The following is a 12,521-nucleotide window of genomic DNA, read 5'->3' on the forward strand; positions in this document are numbered from 1 at the left end:
ATGTCCAACTCTCATTGCAGTGTTGTACCAAAATACTATCAGCAAATTCTGGCCTTGGTGTTTGCTGTCAAGGAAATCAACAAGAATTCCAATCTATTACCTAATGTCACATTAGGATTCCACATCTTTGATAGTTACTTCAGTGAAAGGATGACCTACTGGGCCACTTTGGAGCTGCTCTCTACACACTATAGATTTGTACCCAACTACCAGTGTGACAAACAGAAATATCTGATGGCCGTCATTGGGGGACTTGACTTTGAGGTTTCCCTCCACATGGCAGCCATCTTAGGTGTCTACAAGATTCCCCAGGTAAGAGTCAAACATGGTGATTTCCCCTCATTCTTCTTTCCTCTGTCCTGTTGAGAAAAGTTTTCAATTCCATAATAGCCCTCTTGACAATTTCAGATTGTATTCAATAAAAGCTTTCATCCGTCTTCATCCATTTCCCAACGTGTGTATATTCTTCAGGGGGTATGAATGGAGCAGTTTGCGTATACAGTTGTACACACCTATTCTATGTATGCGAACAGCTTGGTCTGCCGGCCTCAGGTAGACTCCAACCAGGATGAATTACGGAGGCTGCTCATCAGTCCCTTGTACATTACCTTAATTAATTTGACCTGGACAATTTGGGGCTGTCAGGGGTGCCGTCAACAGCTCACTGGTTATCTACCTAGTGAAATCAGAGAGAGCTTTTCAATGGATTCATTTTAATTCACAGGAAGACACGAAAGTATGCTCTCACCCTTGAGCTAATGTTGCTCAGAGTATCACTCCAACCCCTGACAATTTCTGCCTAGAAACCAGACGCCTCCTGCTGCCTATGGTGGCTGCTCAGGACAATTCTCTTTTGGGTTCTGCAGAGCATGTCTGATCCTTGTGGAAGGAGGGGGCTCTGACAAACTCTCTTGAGAGAGAATGTCACTTTGCTACTGTATTGTTTCTAATGCATCTGACTGCTACCTTGCTCCTGTTTTTCATCACCTATTGTTTCCCAGGTCATTTTTCCTTCTCGGGTGTGACCCATCTCAAACCACCATACCATACTCTCCCCCCTTCCTTCTCTCTGGAATGTTATTGGGGTACCACTCCTCCTCATCTGCCCATTCCCTGACGGGCTTACTAAGACAGTGCGTCCAAAGCACAATGGTTTCATCATTGCTATCCACACATAATCAATGTTTCTACTGCATTAATGGGAATTAAGTATCCGTTTCCTTCTAGCTCACTTATGGCTCCTTTGCGCCAGAGGATGCTGCTCAAAGCCAATCCACTCCCTTCTACCGGATGGTGCCCAATGAAGCCCATCAGTACACAGGGATTGTTGAATTACTTCTGCAGTTTGGATGGACGTGGGTTGGGTTGCTCGCTGCGGATAGTGAGAGTGGAGAGAAATTTATGGAAATCCTGCAAACTCTGCTTTTCCAGAGAGGCATTTGCTTGGCCTTTTCAGAGAGAATTTCAAAAGGCACATATTTTGAAGAGTATTATGACAGGATCTCCCAGTGGCTCCAAGCCTATCTTGCTATTGCGGAAAGCAAAGCCAATGCTGTCATTGTCTATGGAGAAGCCAAGTCCATGGGTTTTTTGCAACTATGGCTAGCGGCAGGGGGTGCAGAAAACGTGACATCTATGGAGAAGGTATGGATTATGACTGCTCAACTGGATTTCTCAGCACTGGCCTTTCAAATGAGCCAGAGTATGCAACCATTTCATGGCTCCATCTGCTTCACAGTACACTCAAATGAGGTGCAAGGATTCAAGACCCTTCTTGACTCCCTCAATCCTTTCATGGCAGGTGAAGATGGTTTTCTTCAGCAGTTCTGGCTCCAGACATTCTATTGTTTCTTTTCAAAATCCAGTACTGAGTTCAGTGAACCCTGCACTGGACTGGAGAAGCTGGACAGCCTTCCCTCGTCTGGCTTTGAGGATGAGCATGACTGGCCACAGCTACAGCATCTACAATGCTGTCTATGTTGTGGCACATGCCCTACATGATGCCATGTACAGATCCAGGGCAAAAGACAGAGGAATTGTGAGAAGATGGAGACCGCAGCTTCAGAAATTGCAGCCTTGGCAGGTAATGGCTCTTTTTGGGGGGTATATCTTTTAATAATTATTTCATTTTATATTGTTGATAAAGCAAAGATAATGCAATTTTAATAACAGACAAAAATTGAAAGAAGAATACCCAAACTGAAAAATAGGCAGGTAGGATGTGTAGTTGCACGTGAGTTAAATAAAGACTTTAAAGTCCAAATTAAGTCCAATTGTATCAGGTCACCAAGCATAGTTCCAGATTTGCCAGGTTTTGGGCGAGGGGGTTGTTTTGAAAACGTTGGTTCTGCTGTATATGCCAAATCATATGAAACGTGTCTAGTCCTTGTCAAAATCTCAAATTATTTGTGATTATCTTTGTTATAGCTATATTCCAGAGTGAGTGGTACAAAGTGTCCAGCATCAGATTTTTGGGCTGTGTTCTATTGAGTTGCAATTACTATGAATGCTGCCACTTTAATCTTGCCAATTTTTTTGGCAACATATTTACAATGGTATCATCAGAAATACACAGTGACATTCATTTTGGACAACAAACCATCTTTTTATAGTAATATTTATCATTTCTGATCATTTCTGAGAAAACCGGATACAACCCACTCACCTGAGCTTCAGCTCTTCAAAACAGCTAGGTGTGATATTGTCAATGGCAATTTGTATCTCAACTAGAGTCTTAACAGGAACATCTTTTTTGCTCCCTTAGTCTTACCCTCTCCCCATTTTCCTGTTCTTTCATTTATACCCTTTCTGCATTGAACTTCATGGATGTTTGCATGATGATTTTGCAAGTCCTGTTTAAGTTTTGAAATACATATACAGTGTGCCTTAGTCCTATACGGAGGAATCTACAGAGGAAAGAGAGATCAAAATTTACTGTTATTATTGCTATTGTTATTATTTTGTGATTATATGAAATCTTGTCTACTGCCTTGGAAGAGGCAATGGCACATTAAAAGGTGATGCTGAACATAAGATACGTTTGAGTTTTAAACAATTGTCCTCTTCCTGCCATCTCGATGCAGCTCCACCCATTTCTTAGGAGTGTCTCATTTAACAACAGTGCGGGAGAAGAAGTGTCTTTTAGTGAGAAGAGGGAATTAGAAGCTGGGTTCGATATTACCAACTTGGTCACTTTCCCAAATAACTCCTTCATCAGAATGAAGGTTGGATGGATGAATTTGGATGCTCCCCCAGGAAAAGAGTTTTCCATCAATGAAGACAAAATGGTGTGGCACAGGAGTTTTGACCAGGTGGGGCATGATTTCAGGAAATTGCAACTCCAGTGTGTCCTAAATGTGATGCTTGCATCTTGGAAGCCTACCTGAGACATGGATCCTGTATTTTTTCTCACTTGTTGTTTATGAAAACCTCTATGAATGTTTTCAGGCTCTGATGCCTTGAAGCAGGCCAGGACATAGTTCATTATTATACACTTGTTTGTTTATTGCATTTTTATTCCACCTTTCCTTTGCTTACTTCCCATCTTATCCTAACAACCAACAGCCCTGTAAGGTAGTGTAGACTGAGAGCAGCAGTGACTGGCCCAAGGTCACCCAATGAGTTTCATTTGAACCCTGGTCTTCCACTCCCCTGTCTAGCACATTCTTTAAAGATTTCTAGGCCAGCAGAGTGTGACCTAAGCCTAACCTCCAACCAACTTCTTTGGGGAGAAAGAAAAGGGAGCTGACCCTGGAGACAGACGAGGCAGAATTCTGCAGAGAATGCTTGTTTGGAGGCTAGTAATTCTCAAGATATAGTAGCAGAAGTCTGGCAGAGTCCAGCACTATCCTTGTTTTTGAGGCTGCTTAAGTTGTGGAATGTGCGTGGCGCTGTGGTCTAAACCACAGAGCCTAGGGCTGGCCGATCAGAAGGTTGGCGGTTCGAATCCCAGTGACAGGGTGAGCTCCCATTGCTCGGTCTCTGCTCCTGCCAACCTAGCAGTTCAAAAGAATGTCAAAGTGCAAGTAGAAAAATAGGTACCACTCCAGCGGGAAGGTAAACAGCGTTTCCATGCGCTGCTCTGGTTTGCCAGAAGCGGCTTAGTCATGCTGGCCACATGACCCAGAAGTTGTACGCCGGCTCCCTCTGCCAATAAAGCGAGATGAGCGCCGCTACCCCAGAGTCATCCGTGACTGGACCTAACGGTCAGGGGTCCCTTTACCTTAACTTGTGTGACAATTGTCTCTTGGCCCAGTGTATTTAGTCTGGGGTTTTCAGTCCCCAACATCTGTGTTTTTTCAGGTGGAAAAACTGAAGGAACCTGACAGTGTATGTGGTAGCTGCTTATTTAAATCACTTAGAATGTCAAAACACCTTTTCAACTCTACTTTAAATCCTTTTGAGTTTTATAAGAAATGTATTTTTCCAAATAATAATATTACTCTACAGTTGGACTCCCTGCCTCCCTCCCTCCCTCCATCCCTCCCTCCCTCCTTTTGATTTTTATTTTTTAAAAAACACATCAAAATGGCCATTACTTCACTTTCAGAGCCACAAAAACATCTTCTATCTCATTCGATGCCATTAATGGCTGTTGACAGCTCATTGCTTTCAAAATTCTCTTAATATTCAGCAGGCCATTTCTCCCATCCACTTGATCCCTTGCAGCCCAGAAAATGGAGTTCAGATTCTCCAAATGTCCATTATTCCCCCTGTGCTAAATATTTTCTTATGGTTAATTAAAATTCACAGGTGCCACCCCTCTCTCAATGCAACAAAAATTGCCCTTCTGGTACTAGGAGAAAAAAGAAGGAAGGGGAGAAATTCTGCTGCTATGACTGTGCTCCGTGTTCAGAAGGCAAGATTTCATACCAGAAAGGTAGGAGACATTAGGTAGCTTTCAGATATGTGCCATATTAGAATTCCTGTGAAGGGTCTGTGGCAGAGTGAAAGGTGTCACAGTTGCTGCTAATGATGGAGTTCTGACTTCCATGGTGATTGAAGTTCACAGACTTGGAGCTCTTCATTGCAACCAGCTGATGGCCCAGCAACGAGGCCCAGCATTTTCAAAGAGGTGCTTTGCAAGCCCGAATGATCAGATGATGGTTGGGGTTTAGAAAGCACACTGTTACCTGCCCTACACCTAACATTAGAGATGACATCAGATACAGGGCCGGTAGGTGTAACTTGCTAAAATGGCCCCCTGGCCAGAGGTTTTCTATCACTGGATTACCTGGGTGGTGATGGAGATGAGTTACAGCAGTGCACCTGCAGAGGACAGGACTCCTGCTGTCCAGACCCACCTCCTTACTGTCCCGGCAAGCGACTGTGAGATCATTGTCTGTGGGAGGGGCGTCCAAAGCCCTTTCTCCCCATGCTAGTCACTCCTGTGTCTGAAAAGGATTGTCTCTTCCACATCCAACTGGTAAGTCCCATACTGCCAGGAGGATGCATACCTACTCTCAAGTTGCACCCTTGAAGGGAATCCTTTCTTCTTTTCAGACATGAATGACTGTGTCGGATGCTCAGAAGATTACTATCCAAACAGGAACCGAACACAATGCATTCCAAAGTCCATCAGCTTCTTGACTTTGGAAGAACCGCTTGGGATGAGCTTAGCTTTTGGCTCCGTATTCTCCTCTTTCCTCACCATATTGTCCCTCGCCATCTTTATGAAGCATCAGGACACACCAATTGTCAGGGCCAATAATCGGGACCTCACCTACGTTCTCCTCCTGTCTCTCCTTCTCTGTTTTCTCTGTCCCCTCATCTTCCTCAGCCGACCAGACAGAGTGACCTGCCTTGTCCGACAAATGGCTTTTGGACTTGTTTTCACAGTGACTGTTTCTTGTGTGTTGGCCAAAACCATTACCGTTGTTCTGGCATTCATGGCCACCAAACCAGGATCCAGAATGAGGAAATGGGTGGGGAAAAGACTGGCAAGCGCCATTGTGTTGACTTGTACTATTATCCAAGCTGGTATTTGCACTGTGTGGCTGGAAACCTCTCCCCCATTTCCCCATTTTGACAAGCACTCTGTGACGGGAGAAATTATTCTGGAATGTAATGAAGGGTCAGCTGCCATGTTTTACTGTGTCCTGGGCTACATGGGCCTCCTGGCCATTGTCAGTTTTGTTGTAGCATTTTTAGCCAGGAAACTGCCTGACAGCTTTAATGAGGCCAAATTCATCACCTTCAGCATGTTGTTGTTTTGTAGTGTTTGGATCTCCTTTGTTCCAGTCTACCTGAGCTCCAAGGGAAAACACATGGTGGCTGTGGAGATCTTCTCCATCTTGGTCTCCAGTGCTGGTTTACTGGGTTCCATCTTTTTCCCCAAATGCTACATTATCATATTGAGGCCTGACCTGAATGACAAACAGCAGTTAATAAAGAAGAAATAGCAAAGTACCCTGTTGTCACTCTTTTCTGTTACCCCAGAACATGGATAATGATTTTGCTGCTGACTCCTTGATATAATTTCATTTTATTTGTTTATTGAACTTGCTATGTGCATTAAAAAAAAAATCAGATGGTTCTACCCCACCCTGAGATGTGGTCCCCACCTTTGGGAGCCCAAGGGCACAATTGGAAAACTGAGGAACTCTTGTGGACACAAAAAACCACCAATTGCACAGAAGAAAGTGTGGAGATGCCCAGAAACTCCACCTCCATCCTTTCTTGTAACTTGAATCCATTGGTTTGGGTCCTACTCTCTGTAGCAGGAGAAAAGCTTGCTGCATCTTCCATGTGACAGCCCTTGAGATATTTGAAGATGGGTATCATATCTCCTCTCAGTCTCCTTTTTCCAGGCTAAACATACCCAGCTCCCTCAACCGTTGCTCATAAGGCTTGGTTTCCCACCCATCATTTTCCTGGTCGCCCTCTTCTGCACATGTTCAGCACACATTTTACCTCATGAAAATATCATGGTGGACTTTGAGAAAAGTCTGACCAAACTCTAAATAGACTATGACCACAGCATTCTCCTGATCCACCACACTTGTAATGCCATAAAAAAGAAAAAGAATGAGATTGGTCTGGTATGACAACAACAGGCTCAGGACAGAACCCTTTGGCACATCTGTGGCATCAAGAGATAGTATCCCTATGCTATGAGGAGAAAATGAAAATGAGGAAAATACCCATCTTCCCAGAAAGAGTGAGAGATTTCACATATACATATTCTGAGCTCAGAATTGTACATGCAGCTCTCTGTGTGTATGAAGGAGTACCTGCAGAAGAGCCAGGACAGAAATTCCCTATCACAAGTTTTTTTTAAAATTTTGCCTCCCTTACAGGCCTGTGTTCTGAAGTCTAGTGCTGCATCCTTGGAATCCGAGAGTCAGGGCCGAGCTCACAATACCCTTTGTGTCTCAAACTCTGCTCTTGAATGCACTTTCCTCTTCACAAAGCAGCATGTGAGAAAAGAGGGTTTAGGTGAAATCACAAGGGTAGTCTTTGCCCTGGGCACAGTTTTTTCCAGGGCATGTTTTGCTCCTCACACCACCCATGCCAGCCCTCTTCTCCTTTCAAGTGCGATCCCACATTCCAGCCCCTCAAAGCAGCATGGGGCTGGCAGGGCGTCAGGAGAATGTAATGGGCATGTGCCCTTCCTGCTGCGTCCTCCTCATGTCACCCACCCAGCCTGTCATGGATGCTTTAGTTGTGACCCCTGCATTCAAGGGGGTCAAGCTTGATGACCTTTGGGGGCTCCTTTCAATCCTACAATTCTCTGTTTATTTAGGTGAATATATAGGGGCCCTAAAAAGGCCTGAAGACAAGGCCCAACGGACCGTATGTCTATCATCACAGCCATGCCTTGAAGTCACTCAGAGTCTGCTCACAATTGTTCCTTTCCAGTCAAATTCTACCAGTGGTTAGAATTCATCTTGGCCCCATGGGTTTACCTGCCCCATGCCTGGCCTCACGTAACATCAGCTGATGGACATGTGAATGTGGTTTGGACCATCAGCCCAATGGAGAGACTTGGTTGGCCTAAGTGCTGCAGGTCAGAGGTCCTTGTTGATTCCCCGCAAGGAGCTTTCTCTACCTGCGCAGACTATCTTGAGTGATTTACAACTTTTAGGGTTCTGGATTGTGTAAGAAAGTACAGTAAGTAGAGAAAACTGCAGAGGCTCTCTTCTGAGAACACAGTAGGTGATGAAACTGGCAGCAGGGATGCAATGGTTGAGAAGGGGCAACAGGCTTATTCCTGCTCCCCCCTCATTACAATGCCTTGAAAAGACTTGAAGGAGGCTGCTGAGGGATTATTCTGGGTGGATCATTGTCTCTGCTTCTTCCAATGGACCAGCTGAGGCAAAGGGATCATTATTCTCTCCCCTGTTATTATCAATTACATGGTAATAATCTGCTTCTGATTAGACCTCCATAGACTTTCAGGAATTCAGTCTAAAAAGAATTAAATCCTCTCTGCCATCCCCAGCAAATGCTAAGGTGCTGCTGACTCGTTTAGTGAGCTTTCCCCTGGAGTTGGATCCTAGGTCTTGGGAATTTAGCTGGTGCATTCGGAGAGTGCCATTTAAGGCAAGCTGCTGTACTGAGGCTGTTTCTAATGCCAATGCTGATTAGCTGTAAACAGGGAAATCTCTGTCTATGAAAATGTATTGTTCCTAGTATGGCAGGGTTGATGCTGTTAATCTTCTCGCTGCCTCAAATGGTGAATCTGTCAAATGTCAATCGGAGCATCAGTCACCTCCATATCCCACACAAGTACTATCAGCCAGGTGACCTTATGATTGGTGCACTTGCTTCTCACATCGTGTCCTCTGTTGACTATGAAACCTTCATACAATGGCCATCCATCCATCAGATTCTTAATCTATTGTAAGTATTTAAATTTTTCAATTCCCATGTGATATTAATTCCTAAGTTACCATGTGGGCTTAGAAATGCTTCATATTTATTTTCGCTATGGGGATTTATTACTTATAGGGAGGGGTGCAAAATATCCCCTCCTCCCACAGAACATAGCATCAGTCTTAGACTTAACCCTCTCCACCACCTGAATTTTAACATCTAACATGATCAAGACAGACAATAAATTTCTAGTCAGGTTTGTAGGAAGAAGGTGTATTATCTAGGATCCAGCTTTGAAGCATAGAAAGAGCAGTCTTCCAGTCAGATATGACAGGATGTTCTTGGTGGTGTGTTTCTCTCTCACCCCCAAGCTCCCCCATCCCATTTTCCTGAGCAGTGCTTAACGGAGAGGAGGAGCCATGGCCACGACCAGTCACAGGGGTGTCATAATCTAGAGAGCCCAGCATTCTGATGTCAACAGGAAATGGATGAATGGCCAGTATTGGGCTACCTAGCTCAGGCCTGTCTACACAGAGTAGCAGTGACTCTCCAGGATTTCAGACAGGCGTCTGCCCCAGCCCCACCTGTATCGTAACCAGATGCTCTACCATTGGTTTTTTCAGAATCTTTACCGCCTATCATCTGATTGGCAAGTCCTAGGCTCTGTGATTTAACCCACAGCGCCACCTGCGTCCCACCCAAAAGTACACAGAGTAATTGTCAAGACATAACAGGCAACAGAAGGTTGCTTGGTATCGGGGACAATAGCTTCATTGATGCATGGGATACTGAGGTGAGGCTCCAGAAACCTGCAAGAGAGCAACAAACTACAAGGAGGAAGCAGCTGGAGGGAATGACTTCTAGTTTCATTTTTCTCTACACAAAGGCACAGAGTATGGGAAACAAGCAAGATGAATGGGAGCTTTTAATACAGGATGGCAAATATGACCTAGTAGGTTAGTAGGCATTACTGAAAACTGGTGGGATGAGACTCATGACTGAAATGTAGGACTTGAGGGGCAATCTGTTTTGAAGGTGTAGACCAAACAGGATGGGAGGAGGAGCATTATATGTAAAGGATGTGTACACTTGTGAATAAATCCATGACCTGGAGCATGGAAAACAGATTGAAAGTATATGGTTAACATTGTAGGAGAGAGAAATAACAGTGACCTCCAAGCCAGACTGAAGACTTGGATGATGCCTTCTTAGAGTAGATTATGAAGCATTCCAAAAGAAGAGATATAGTGGTCATAGGAGACCTCAACTTCCCCAATATCTGTTGGAACTTAGACTCTGCCAAGACTGTAAGGTCCGACCAATTGCACTATTGCATCGGGATTCAAGATTACTTTAACATTTTGGAGAATTGAGTTAACAAAATAAATTTCAATAGGGACAAATGTAAGATTCTGCACTTAGGTAGGAAGTACCTACCTCACAAATATAAGCTGAAGGATACATGGCTTACTAGGATCTAGCAATCTTAGTGGAACTCAAGCTTCACTTGAGTCAAAGGTGTGATGCAGTTTTTGCTGTGTGTGTATTTAAACCAAATTCTTTATTGCTTTAATTAAATCTGCCTGTAAGCTGCCTTGTTGCTCCCTAGCACAGAAAGGCAGGGAACCTAAGTTTCCTTAAACAGATTGACAAAAAATGGTACACAGCAAAACGTTTTGATGTCCAACTCTCATTGCAGCGTTGTACCAAAATACTATCAGCAAATTCTGGCCTTGGTGTTGTCCATTATTTCCCCTGTGCTAAATATTTCCTAATGGTTAATTAAAATTCACAGGTGCCACCCCTCTCTCAATGCAACAAAAATTGCCCTTCTGGTACTAGGAGAAAAAAGAAGGAAGGGGAGAAATTCTGCTGCTATGACTGTGCTCCGTGTTCAGAAGGCAAGATTTCATACCAGAAAGGTAGGAGACATTAGGGTCTGTGTCAATGTGAAAAGTGTCACAGTTGCTGCTATTGATGTAGTTCTGATTTCCATAGTAATTGAAGTTCACAAACTTGGAGCTCTTCATTGCAACCAGCTGATGGCCCAGCAACGAGGCCCGGCTTTTTCAGAGAGGTGCTTTGCAAGCCCGAATGATCAGATGATGGTTGGGGTTTACAAAGCACACTGTTACCTGCCCTACACCTAACATCAGAGATGACATCAGATACAGGGCCGGTAGGTGTAACTTGCAAAAATGGCCCCATGGGCCAGAGGTTTTCTATCACTGGATTACCTGGGTGGTGATGGAGATGAGTTACAGCAGTGCACCTGCAGAGGACAGGCCTCCTGCTGTCCAGACCCACCTCCTTACTGTCCCGGCAAGCGACTGAGATCATTGTCTGGGGGAGGGGGGTTCAAAGCCCTTTCTCTCCATGCTAGTCACTCCTGTGTCTGAAAAGGATCGTCTCTTCCACATCCAACTAATAAGTCCCATACTGCCAGGATGCATACCTACTCTCAAGTTGCACCCTTAAAGGGAATCCTTTCTTCTTTTCAGACATGAATGACTGTGTCGGATGCTCAGAAGATTACTATCCAAACAGGAACCGAACACAATGCATTCCAAAGTCCATCAGCTTCTTGACTTTGGAAGAACCGCTTGGGATGAGCTTAGCTTTTGGCTCCGTATTCTCCTCTTTGCTCACCATATTGTCCCTCACCATCTTTATGAAGCATCAGGACACACCGATTGTCAGGGCCAATAATCGGGACCTTACCTACGTTCTCCTCCTGTCTCTCCTTCTCTGTTTTCTCTGTCCTCTCATCTTCCTCAGCCGATCAGACAGAGTGACCTGCCTTGTCCGACAAATGGCCTTTGGTGTGGTTTTCACAGTGACTGTTTCTTGTGTGTTGGCCAAAACCATCACCGTTGTTCTGGCATTCATGGCCACCAAACCAGGATCCAGAATGAGGAAATGGGTGGGGAAAAGACTGGCAAGCGCCATTGTGTTGACATGTACTATTATCCAAGCTGGTATTTGCAGTGTGTGGCTGGGAACCTCTCCCCCATTTCCCCATTTTGATAAGCACTCTGTGACGGGAGAAATTATTCTGGAATGTAATGAAGGGTCAGCTGCCATGTTTTACTGTGTCCTGGGCTACATGGGCTTCCTGGCCATTGTCAGTTTTGTTGTAGCATTTTTAGCCAGGAAACTGCCTGACAGCTTTAATGAGGCCAAATTCATCACCTTCAGCATGTTGTTGTTTTGTAGTGTTTGGATCTCCTTTGTTCCAGTCTACCTGAGTTCCAAGGGAAAACACATGGTGGCTGTGGAGATCTTCTCCATCTTGGTCTCCAGTGCTGGTTTACTGGGTTCCATCTTTTTCCCCAAATGCTACATTATCATATTGAGGCCTGATCTGAATGACAAACAGCAGTTAATAAAGAAGAAATAGCAAAGTACCCTGTTGTCACTCTTTTCTGTTACCGCAGAACATGGGTAATGAATTTGCTGCCGACTCCTTCATATAATTTCATTTTATTTGTTTATTGAACTTGCTATGTGCATAAAAAAAAATCAGATGGTTCTCCCCCACCCCGAGATGTGGTCCCCACCTTTGGGAGCCCAAGGGCACAACTGGAAAACCAAAGAACTCTTGTGGACACAAAAAACCACCAATTTCACAGAAGAAAGTGTGGAGATGCCCAGAAACTCCACCTCCATCCTTTCTTGTAACATGAATCCATTCGTTGGGGTCC

General features: G+C 44.4%; 1 pseudogene; it reads left to right on the forward strand.

Moving 5' to 3' along the window:
- LOC128400759 (vomeronasal type-2 receptor 26-like) lies at window positions 1-6,401 on the forward strand (annotated as a pseudogene).
- The last annotated feature ends 6,120 nt before the right edge of the window (window positions 6,402-12,521 follow it).

This window comes from Podarcis raffonei, chromosome 13 (genome assembly GCF_027172205.1).
Source record: "Podarcis raffonei isolate rPodRaf1 chromosome 13, rPodRaf1.pri, whole genome shotgun sequence".
In the NCBI taxonomy this organism is placed as follows: domain Eukaryota; kingdom Metazoa; phylum Chordata; class Lepidosauria; order Squamata; family Lacertidae; genus Podarcis; species Podarcis raffonei.